Source organism: Euprymna scolopes, chromosome 17, assembly GCF_053919585.1.
Source record: "Euprymna scolopes isolate OS-2025 chromosome 17, ASM5391958v1, whole genome shotgun sequence".
Taxonomy (NCBI): Eukaryota; Metazoa; Mollusca; class Cephalopoda; order Sepiida; family Sepiolidae; genus Euprymna; species Euprymna scolopes.
Window position 1 is genome coordinate 55,028,361 of NC_136498.1, and position 12,285 is coordinate 55,040,645.

The following is a 12,285-nucleotide window of genomic DNA, read 5'->3' on the forward strand; positions in this document are numbered from 1 at the left end:
TCTTTGAAAGTCGTGACGAACTTTTTTCTTTTCAATTCCTTTTTTCCGTAATGATCTGCGTTTTTTTTTAGTTACCATGAACCTTTCAGTTGCAAGTGTTATGTTAGACACTTCCTTAGGGTTGATAATATTTGAGTCCGACATCGTTAGTATTTTTAGAATATTATTAAACGCGAATATTTTTTCAATGCCCTTACTGGTTTCGATTTAAGTATGTTCCTTTAATCCTATGTCGTCAGTGTTTAGTTTCTTAGAACACTGTTTTAAACGTGAGTACGTTCTCCGAATGCAATGTCGACAGTGTTATGGCTTGCAATAACCAAAAAGAAAACAGAACAACGAAATAGAGTTAAAACAATGTATTACTGGAACAACAACGTAAAAAGGTTACAACTGAAAAGAGTAGTAAACGTAAACGAGCAGGCGTGGGCCGCTCTGGTTTTTAATCCACACCTGGGATCAAAACGTCTATGGTCTATATAATGGATAAAACAGTCCATTTGGAGGGTGATTCCTCCACAACAGAGTATATTTAATCGCATCCTGGAAAATCTCGTGAAATAAAATTAACCGATTTTCATTTTGTATGAACGTATTTTGTTTTATCAAAAATTAATCCAAAGAAAATTTTTAAAGGAACGTGTTTACGAAATAAACCAACAAAGTAAGTGAGAGGGCGATGATAATTTAATAGCAAGAAGAAAAGATTAAAAAAATGTGTAGAAGAACTTTTCTAAAAAAGGAAACAGTTTGGTAAACTGCTGTTTTCTATTTAACGAACATGTATTGCATTCAAGTATAACTAATTATAATGTTCGCTTACATTTTGGTGCTTCCTCGTTATTCTAACGAAATTCGGAAAGCGAAATATTGATTTTAAAGCGAAACTAATAGTATCTACTTAATTGCCATGTTTTGTTAATGAAAATATCCAAAATTTACGAAAAAGGAAAAGTAGAAATTAATTATTAAAGAAAATAATTGTCGAAGAAATTAGAATTTTTAGCAATTTTCCTTGTGTTTACGTAACATCTCACGTGACAAAACAAACATAGCCGAAATATTTTTTCGTGTAAAAATGGAAAGCTAAATTATTGTGGCATGACGATTCGGTAGATAACAGTGCTTATTGTTGAAATTGACAAAAAATTAAGTAGTTTTTCTGACATTTTAAAGTAAGTATCAACTTTTCGGCTTGCCGATATCGCTTCAATAATGAAAGAACACCCTTTTTATCGCACCCCCCGTACAATGAACATCCCGTATATATTTTTTGGTAATCTTCGATGATTTGGCCCGCGGCTTTGGGATTTTTGTCCATTTTGGATTGGCCTCACAGAAAGAAAAAAAAAACCCAAAAAACTACAATATTTTTTTCAATATTTTCAACAATTATAATTGATTTGACACTCACCTGCCAGATCCCGCATTATTTTTTTAATTCAATATTTAAAGATTTTAAGGGGTCACTCAGTTTTTAATATAACGTAAGTCGATATAGATGTTAGTGGTAGTTTCACGATGATACTGTTTATAACTTAGTGTATTAATGGTATTTTATGTATAATTAAGATTTAGGTAAGGATATAAATCAATTCCAGTCTAAATAATTTACCCATATTGAACACGTTCTGTTTACATTAGGCAAGACAGAAAGTTCCTTTTAATCATGGCACATGACTGGCAGATCACAGGCAAGCGGTGATATTTCCCCAAATAGAAAAAAAAATGGCAACATCGTTACAAAGAAGACCACCTGATTCATTAAATAAAAATAAAGTATGATGTTATAATTAAAAAGAAAAATATGCATGGGTACAATGAAAATACTATACTAAAATGTCAAAGCTATCAGACCAGTGCTTATTTAAATTATCAATTACGAACTAACTGGCATTTTACACACACACACACACACACATACACACACATATATATATATATATATATATATATATATATATATATAAAAGAATAACGAATAATTGTTATATATATATATATAAAAGAATAACGAATAATTGTTATATATATATATATATATATATATATATATATATATATATATATATATATATATATATATATATATATAAAACAATTATTCGTTATTCTTTTCGGTGTAACCGATGACACATAGTACCGGTCCGGAGATTCGAATCTAAACATGAAGTCAACTTCCACTCTATTTGCTAAACCTTTACCTCTGGGCCACTAAATAAATGCCATTGAAGTGAAGTGAAGTAACAACTTATTAACATCCTCATTAGGGGTATACAATAAACAGTTTAGAGTGTTCGAACGAGCAGAAATCATGAACGTATCATTAACATTAGATGGCTGTCTTTTAGTTTTTATTTCCCAGACGATGCCTATCTTCAAGAAGCTTGATAATTGTAAATAATAATAATTCTTTATGCATACAGACACTGGAGCTTCTTGCTTTTGCAATCATCAGTGTAGGAGGTGATAATTTCTACCGGTCGGAAGATTCGAACCAATCCACAAAGTCACATTTAACTTCAATTACTTAGCCTCTACCTCCGGCCCACTGAATAATTGCTAAGGTTTTGAATTAAAATGCAAGGTAAGTTTCCCAAAATAAATCTATTTCTACTTATTTGTCGAACCAGGCTCAACCGGATCCGGTGGTTAGTTAAATAGTAAATAAGGTCAATAAGTTGCATGGCCTATGGTGGTGCCATCGCGTCTGATAAGATTAAGGGACGATGCACTTTCGAGGCACATAATAAGGTATTTGTAATGCAGACGAAATGTTTATACGAAACAATCAATACACAGGCGACATTATTATTCGCTCGCGAGAGGGACGACTTGGAACTAAATCGAGTGTTTTTCAGCTTGCTGAGGGACATAAGCTCGAACAAATGAAGAATAATGAGGAATAATCAGCGAGATCTTCTACGTCGTGTCTATTAAATCAGTACCAGTGCGAAGTGAATATTTTCGCATATTAAAACTGACGTATGGCTCTCGAACTTTATAGCTGAACACTGGTAATGATGTAAAGACAAGAGAAAGAAGACTGCACGTGGAGGTGAAAGCATGAGTGTATCATCCTGAACACAGAGACAACTAGATATATAGAGAGACAGAGAAAGCGAGAGAGAAAGATGAAACACCCTATGATATGACAATTTTCTAACGTGTGAAATAACTTTCTTATACGAGATGTAACACTTTTCTACTCGACTACGTGGCTAGTTGATTGTGTAAATCGGGGAGACACTTGCCTGACACAGGGGATTGCTATTTTGTTATGTTTAGCCGAACTGAGTTGAGCTGAAATAAAAAAAGAAGAAGAAGAAGGTAAAATCTATATTTAATTATTGGAAATGAGATTCAGCATCCCTTTCTCTTTGCGGTTAACAGCCTGACGAAGACCAGAGGAAAAGTTGGCCGAAACGTCGTGAAACAACAACTATAAACGATGAGGATAAGAGTCCGCAAATAAATAAATTAAATAAAGAAAAATCTCTATGTTGCAAAAAAAAATACCATCATCTCTACTACAAGTAATTCGACGTTTTAACCTTTCACGCATGGTGTAATGTTGCTAAACTTGAAATTGATACATCTATTTGTCTTTTCACTTTTAGAATCCAAAAATGTCTCCACTGTAATATGTTGTCGGACTACCGCCAACTCCAACTTGATTGTCGCAATGTTTTATTCCTGTACCGGTTATCCTGCAGTATTTTACCCACCGATTTCACGATCTTAGCCGAGCGTTGATCGACATCCGTCGGAAAACGCCGGAACATGTCGAGCGGTACGATACTCTATCAGCCAATCAGGGCGCTTCAAACGAACGCGCAGCAGACGAATAATTTTCATTGAAATTACACACATAGCGTTTCATTTCAGTTATTTTATTGTTCAAAGTAAAAATACACAGCCTTTCATTTCAGCTATTTAATTTAGCGATAAAAAAAAAACCGGGAGTTGTTGGGAATATATTTATGCGAATTTATGTGGAGACAAAAATTTGGACACAACCCTTTTGTCTCCATAATAAATCAAATCGCGGAAGGCTACCCGGTTGGGAAGGAGCTTCTTTCCACATCCTCTGAAAAGACTTTGCTCCCTACTTTGCCTCTACAGTCAGTAGAAAATCTTCCAGTCGGAACTAAAGATAAACAGTGATTGTTGTGTCCCCCCCCTACAAACATTACTGAAAAAAAAACAAAACATTGTTGTTACTGTTTAATAACGTTTTGTTAAAAACAAACAAAACAAAAAACATTGAAATGTTTGTTACTGTTGCTTACCCCCCCCCAAAAAAAAAGCTATCGGAAAACAAAATGAACAAAAAAAAAATCAACAAAATAAATTTATTTTACTTTAAAAAAACTTACGGTAAGTGTTTGTGATTTATTTTATCCAAATTATTTGTATTAATTTTATCCACTTTGTTGTGTGTGTGTAATATCTTTTCCTTGTAATGTTGTTGCTATTCACATACTTTTAGCGTTCTTCTTGCACCGTAGCTCCGAATTCTCGGCTTTCGTCGGCGTTAACGCCGAAAGCGTTCGTCAACGCTCGGCTAAGATCGTGAAATCGGTGGGTAAAATACTGCAGGCGTACCTCTGTACCTACTTTACAAGTAATTTAATAAAAATGTGATCGGATAAGCAACAAAATCCTACATCTTCACTTGTAAGAGTAAACTTAATACTCAAACGATGTCTTCCCTCGAACCGCGAGACACAGACACCCCTCACTGTTTCTTGCTTCCCTGAAAGAACTAACAATCAGAAGTTAAATGTCATGGAAACAGAAATCCTGCTGCTCAACTCCCCAGACGCTGAAGACAAGATCCTGTACACCAATTAGTAGACCCTTACGCCCTAGTAGCAATACGCTTTGTTAGGGTTTTAAAAAAAAAAGTATAAAAAACACAAACACAATCATGAAGTATGTTTCCTTGACATGTGACTCTAGACTAAATGCAAATATTGAGTTCTGAAGTTTCCACTCACTACGTTGGCGGAAATGAACTATGCGGTTCCTTAACGAAATGCTGCAGAGAGAAGAATCTTAAAGTGAGTTGGTGTCCTTTGCTAATAAAACAGCGCGACCCCTGCCTTATCTCCACAGCGTCTCGTTCAGAAACTGTATTTTACCTCCTCACTAATAAAGTAAGCGTAAACAAAATTAGCTGAAAGTCACACACATTATGGAAATTGCTCGATCTATTTCTACGCGAGTTCCCCCCCCCACTTCATTTAGTCAACTACAACTAAAGTTTATGCAATAACCTGTGTATTCATTCAAAAGAATTTGTTCTTCGTCATTCGATTGCTAATAATATTTGCCATATTTTGCGAGCGCCAAAAGCAAATACGATTAAAACACTTATTTCTTAAAATATACGTACTACGTACTTTTAGTGAGAGTTTGAATCGTACAAACTAAAAAGAAATTATCTATTACATTATGAGAGAAGAGAGAGGGAGTAGAAAATGGATCTTTGGTTAACTTTCAACAACATTGTAACACTAAATACCATCCACTTCTTCCTTATTTTTTCCTAAATTGTAATGAATACGGTTTTCTAGGTTATTTGATTTTTAAGTGGGGAGGGGTATGTGGAGATTTGGCATTCTCTTATTTTTTTTTTTCAAATTAATTTATCAGTAACTCTGTCTTATTTACCTTTATCACTAAATAATATAAAGACCAGCAGTAGCAATTTATTCGTTAATTTTTTTCTATATCTTTTGCGTACTAATCAGCAAATCACTAATCTTTTTTATTTCAGCTTACAAAATGAACCCGGCCGAATGTAGCTAAAGAAATATAATCAACACAAGCCAAGAACTAAAAAAAAAAAAAGATTAAGCAAAAAGAACTGCAGTTCTCCTGTGATAGCTTACAAAGAATACATGGTCGACATTCAGTCAATATTCATTTACTAGTAGTTTGACCCGCCGTTGAGCGGGATTGAATGATGATCGATGAACGATTCCCCTCTCTGATTTCACTGTCATCCGCAACGATAAAATCGCCCATTTTTCAATCAAATCGGTTGATTTCCGCGTCTAATTGGGGACCCATTGCGATACACCTGGGGAAGTTTTACATGCCTCTCGCAGTAATTCATTTCCAAATATATTATAGTCTACATTGCACTGTAGAGAACCTAATATTTATTTTATAAAATTATTTTTTATATATAGTTGCTTGCATCAAAGTTTAAAATGCAAAAGTCAAGTATCATGCTTCAATTTTTCTCTAAAAAGCAATATTCATTTTGAACCCGCTCTTATTATATCAAAGAACCTGCTTCTGTTATTATATCTTGACATCATTTGCTGTGCGCTTATAAATGCTTGATGTAAGTTTAAATTGAAAATAGCAAGTATCATTGTGCAATTGTGCCTCAAACAGAAACATTCATTTTGAACGACCCTTGTTATATCAAATAAGTGATTATTGATTTGGATGTTGAGCCTTTCGACTTGTGTGGTAAAAAAAAAAAAAAACATAAATGCACTTGTGATGTAAGGCTGTGTAAGATGCTAAGTTTGGTCAAAAGCGCACGCTTCTTCACTCATCGCATTATTTCGATTATCGATTACTGATATTTATCGGAGATAGTCTGACATAAATCTCATCTAAGAACACTGCAAGACACATTAAGTTCCTTTCTGTGAAATGTCATAAAAACCTACCCAGCCCCTTTCGATCCATAGAAGATGGCCTAATACACACAAGGGCACACCGAAAATTTTTCTTTTATATAATAGTATAGATGGAGATATTAGTTTTTTTTTTAAAAGGAATACAATAAAATGTGTATTAATATATATGATCAGCACAAAATTAATATCATAAAAATTAGTAAGACTCATGAAGTATTTCTATATATATATATATATTTTTTATACGTTCTGGTCTTTACGACATTTCCGCCTGTTTTCATGAGTAGCCATTTTGTCAAGTATATGTCTGTCCCTTTGGTTTTACTAAAAGGAATAACACTTTTCATGTGTAAGATATACAATGAAGATGGTCACTGGGTTTTCTTCAAATGCTTTCTTGGGAGAAAATGCATTTACAAGTGAACCACTTATATATTTATTTACTTATACAACTTAATATTCTTATGTGAAGAAATGAGAGACGCCGACGGTCTGATAGATCGGTAACATTTGCTGACATTATCAGTTTCTACATCTTTTGTTTATTTCGTTCGCATGACTTTCCAAAGAGTACTGATCTGTAAAAAAAGCAAGCAAACTTAGTTTTAAATGTAATTCACTGTTTGAAACTCATGATAATAAAGTAAAATTTTCCGGTTTGACAGACGCCAAAACGCTCTGATCAGACAAACAAACATCATTTGGATTAAACAGTAAGTATTTCAAGTCATGCCAAGGTTTACTAACAGCCGATTCATGTGGGGGGAAGAAAAAAGAAGAAAACAAAGCAACATTGTACAATTTCCTTAAGATATATATTTTACTATTCTAAAATTTGAAAGAAAAAATCAGTTTTATTTTTTAGAAGCCTGGGTGTCTGGCTTTGTCTGCATTTTTGGAGGTGTGTGTTGAGCAAAATAGAAAATGGGAGTAGGACGGCAGGCGCGAACCTGTGAGGCGAAGGTGGAAAAGAAAGTGTGGGGGGTGTAAGGGTGTTGGTCTCGCAAAAAAAAATGAAACGTCCGAGCGTAAATTAAAAAAAAATGTGGTAGTAGCCAGGCAGGTTCGAACCCGTACAGCGAAGAACGAAAGGAAAGTGAAAAAAAAACATGATGCGTTAGCTATTGCGCACACCGCAATAAAAGGAAGTGACGTAAGTTTAAATTAAGGCTAGACAATCGAAAAGAAGCGATGTCTTTTGAAAACATCGGCGAAAAAAGTGACCCCACCCTGTAGAAAGCTGCCCAGTTGAGAATGAAAGAGTTCATCTTCTTGCCCGATTCTTCGGTGTTTATCGTCTGAAGTGTCGAGTTACAAGCGATACCAATTTTGTGCAAATCTGTCGCCTCTGTCGAAAGTGTTCGGCAGATGAGATTTATATAGAAGATAAAGATACATAACAGTATTTATGAAAAACAAGTTCACACTAGTCTGTTATTTCTAACCGTTTAACCAAACTAAGTTTTCGCCCTATGGAAAAGCTTATGACATTCTTTTTTTATTATTGCTTGAGTCTAGCGCATTCAACCTATACTTCAACTTCATGTCAACCAATCTCTGTGAACGATTATGTGTGCAGACCAATGTTATTTCGGAATGCACTAAATGTTCCCTCTGTTAACGTAATATTTACCGAGCTAAGAGTGAAAAAAACCCTTAAAGACTGAGCCAAGTACGATAACATTCAAGCCTGCTTGACACGCTTTAAAAATAGTTTTTAAACCAACTTCTTAACATATGTACGATTCGCGCTCGCGCAGCCGTGGAATATTTAACAAACAGATAAAAATCCGAAAAACAATCAGTAGCATTTTTAAAATTTTGAGACCTTAGAAGCTTTTTTTCCGAGATGACATCCGAATAAATATTTTCCACGTGTCTAAATAGCCGTTCTCTGCACGGTTAAGAATTAATAGGTGTATTTTTATCATGGATAGATTTGCATAACAATATACCAAATATCAAGCTAAAAAGTCGTATATAGTTTGAAAATTGACCTCATGCACGCACATTCTCACTTTTTATAGATATAATAGATACCAAACACTTTTTAATAGAAATATTCTATTATGAAAGGTGTACTTCTCGAAATAAAAGTGAGCAAGTAACGAAACATATTGATTTTGTCACAATACTAGACAGTTCAATATACATCAATCAACACTTATCTGCATAGAAAAATACTCATGCATCAAAAGTAAATGAGAGGAAACATTGCTGAGATCTTCAAAGTTTAGTTGGAAAGTATTTACTTAGTGGATAGAGACTACATAATAGAAATGCTTCGTAATTAATGTTCATACTTGTGAAGTTAGAGATGCAGACGGACTGATACTCGATATAACATTGAGATTGGATTATTTCAACATCAGTTGTGTCTACGTTTGCTTGACAGAGAAACTGATTAGAAATTACTTATGAAAAGAGAAACTACACAACTAAAATTATTTACTACTTACTTGAGTTTTCTAACTTAGATGTTGGATATATAAGTAGGCACATTTCGTTGGATAACTGTTTTGTTGTTACAAAAATCAGAGAAATTTGCGTCATAGTTAATGCCTAAATAGGCTAAAATGTAACCCTGTTGTGATGCGTCCAGTGAGAGTGACATAGAGAAAGACAGAAAAAACGAATAGTTTAAAACTTTTGTAAACTCTTCGTTTTCTCTTTCCTATGTCCCCGGGCACCGCAGAGTAGCTCTTCTACACCTTGAACAAATATGTATTTATAATTTATTCTTACTTTTTGCCTTAGATAGACAGCTCGTAGAATACGGACCGTTTTTCAAAATAAAATATTTTCTTCCCTTTCGCCACGAGGACATTAGTCGAAAGAAAACCAATATAAATTAATATATTGATCTAAATAATCACTTCTCTGGTGTCCGGAAGTGTCCTGAGTGTTAATTGGTTTTATAGTGATTCTGTTTTTGAATGTGTCTAAAGTTGAAAAGGAGGAATAAGAATAAAAAGGAGAGGAAATAGTCATTTCAATTGGATTTCTGCCTCAGACGCCATTTTTCCCTGTGAAAATATTTCAGCGCAGGAAACTAAATTATTTCGAAGATTTGAACAGTAATTCCAAGTTCTGAATGTCAAAAGTTGTGTTTCCCTTCGGCCGCCAACATTCTGCTTATTTCAAGATTCTGCCGAAGTTTCTCCCTAAATAGATGAGCGTACTAGGCGTTTCTTTTATTAAAGCTCTGATAATAATAAAAGAAATAAGACACACGGCCTTATTTTGTATATTTCAACCAATTTTCAAACAATGCGCCGCTTGGTCTAGGCACACTTCTTAATATTTTTCTTAGTAGCTATGCTATTTTTCAGTATTTTCCCAGAATATACTTGTGTACTCTTGCTGAAATTTGGATTGATATTTGTTATAATAAGGTACAGCGAAGTAACTATTTTGGTATCCGTTCGAGGCACAATTTTGGCATACAGTACTTGTTTAAAGCTAACGGTATACCAAAAGGCTAGACTATATTATTTTGTCTTATAGACTGGCTATCTGTCTGACTTTTTCTCAGAAATTTAAATTTTGTATGCACCATCTGTTATAACAAGTTCCAGTAGACTAAATATTATGATAGCCGTTTTATGCACCGTTAAGAATTAATAGGTGTATTCTAATATAGATAGATTTGCATAACAAGTAAGCTTTGCCCCTCAAAAGACGGTTAGAGAAAACCTGAAGCCAGAAGGGCTAGGAAATCGAGTTTTTAGAACCGAACTGAGTAGATCGGACAAGAGACATTAGTACGAATGCTGAGAAATAATTTATTTGTAAATAATAATAATAATAATAATAATAATAATAATAATAATAATAATAATAATAATATAGACTAATAGAGATTAATCATTACAATGCATTTATGCAAGTAATTTTCTCGGAGAGTACTGGCCCAATATAGATGAACTTTTATATGTGTTTATGTTATGATAAAATCTTGCAGACTAAGTATTATAGCAACCGTTTAACGCAAAGTAAGTGAGTAAAAATAATTAATAGGTATTAGCATGTAATGACAAAATGAGCATAAATTAAAAAATATTAAACTATTTATTTAGTGTAAGACCACCTAGTTATAACTTTTTAACGGGATAAAGTCTAGTACATATGTATACACATCCACACACACATATATATATATATATATGTATATATATGCATATATATGTATATATGTTTGTATGTATATTTGTATATATATATCCATATATATATGCTTATATATATATGCTTATATATACATACATACACACACACACACACACACACACACACATATATATATATATATATATATATATATATATATATATATATATATATATATAGCGAACTCTTGGCCTGCTGTTGCTCGTCGAAGTCGATTGACTTAAACAAATGTATGCCAAGCTTATCACTATTGAACTATTAATGTTTCCTGACTGACTAACGCAAGCACAATCCTCACTATGTCTATATAAAACATTAAATGAAACAGTGGATTCAATACATGAAGTAATAACACTCTTGCCTTGGCAGCTCGTTATAATTTGGGGTCCATTACTGAGATGCAAATGAATGTTTATAGATATTGCAGTCTTGATGTACTCCCACAAATATTATAATTAAATGCTCGCCTTGAGCTCATCTTCAAGACTTTCATGTTTCTCAGGAGTCTCTTCCTAATATTGTTCAATTGGATAATGTATGTTTCCTCATTCACGTGATAACTTATTCCGTGCGTCTATGCAATACTTTAAGAAAACGGAAATGTTAACTTTCGTTGTGTGCATCCTAGTTAATATAATGGAAAAATGTCGCATATTCTCCTATGAAGATTATATCTGTAAAGAAGCATCCTAGTTGTTAACATGCTTAAGTGAATACTGTGCGCTCCGTGCAGACCTGAATGTCTTCAAAACGTGACTGTCAGCACTGAATGCATTAAAGTTCTATCGATCTCTTATATGGTACAGCAAAATACACGCGGTCTGCCCATTTCTGTGGATTAATTGATCTTGGTCATACAAGATGCCCTAAAAGAATTGCATAACTTACTTAATTTTTAATATAATTTTTAATTTTCAAAGCATCTAGAGTAAGCCTTCCAAAGTCATCCTCAGTCGTTACACCAGCTAGAAGCAGATATTTACCGTAAAATGATACTTTCGTTTGAATGAGTCAATATCAGAAACCGCAACAAAATTTACACGCCATTTCAAATCAAGAAACTCCCCTAGTTCCAATGCAGTTAAAGTCATGGTAACTCGATATCATCAGCAAGGACCTGTATGTTACCTCCTAGAATCTGGTAAACCATGCACAAGAAGTGATGAAAATTGTCCCTTATATGCAGAAAATATGGACGAAGATCTATCCACATCAGTAATAAAAAGATCAAGACGTATGGGAGCTTCTCACCTCTTCGCCGAATACTGCATGGAAAAGGTAATTACCCTTACAAAGTACAATTTATACAAGATCTACAGCAAAATAAGAGTATGCACAAAGGTTGAGCACTTCATGCAATCTCAAGATTTAACCAATCGGGATTTTAACTTCAGAAATAGTGGATATACGCAAGCAGTCACCCAAAATAAATTTCCTCAAATACAGC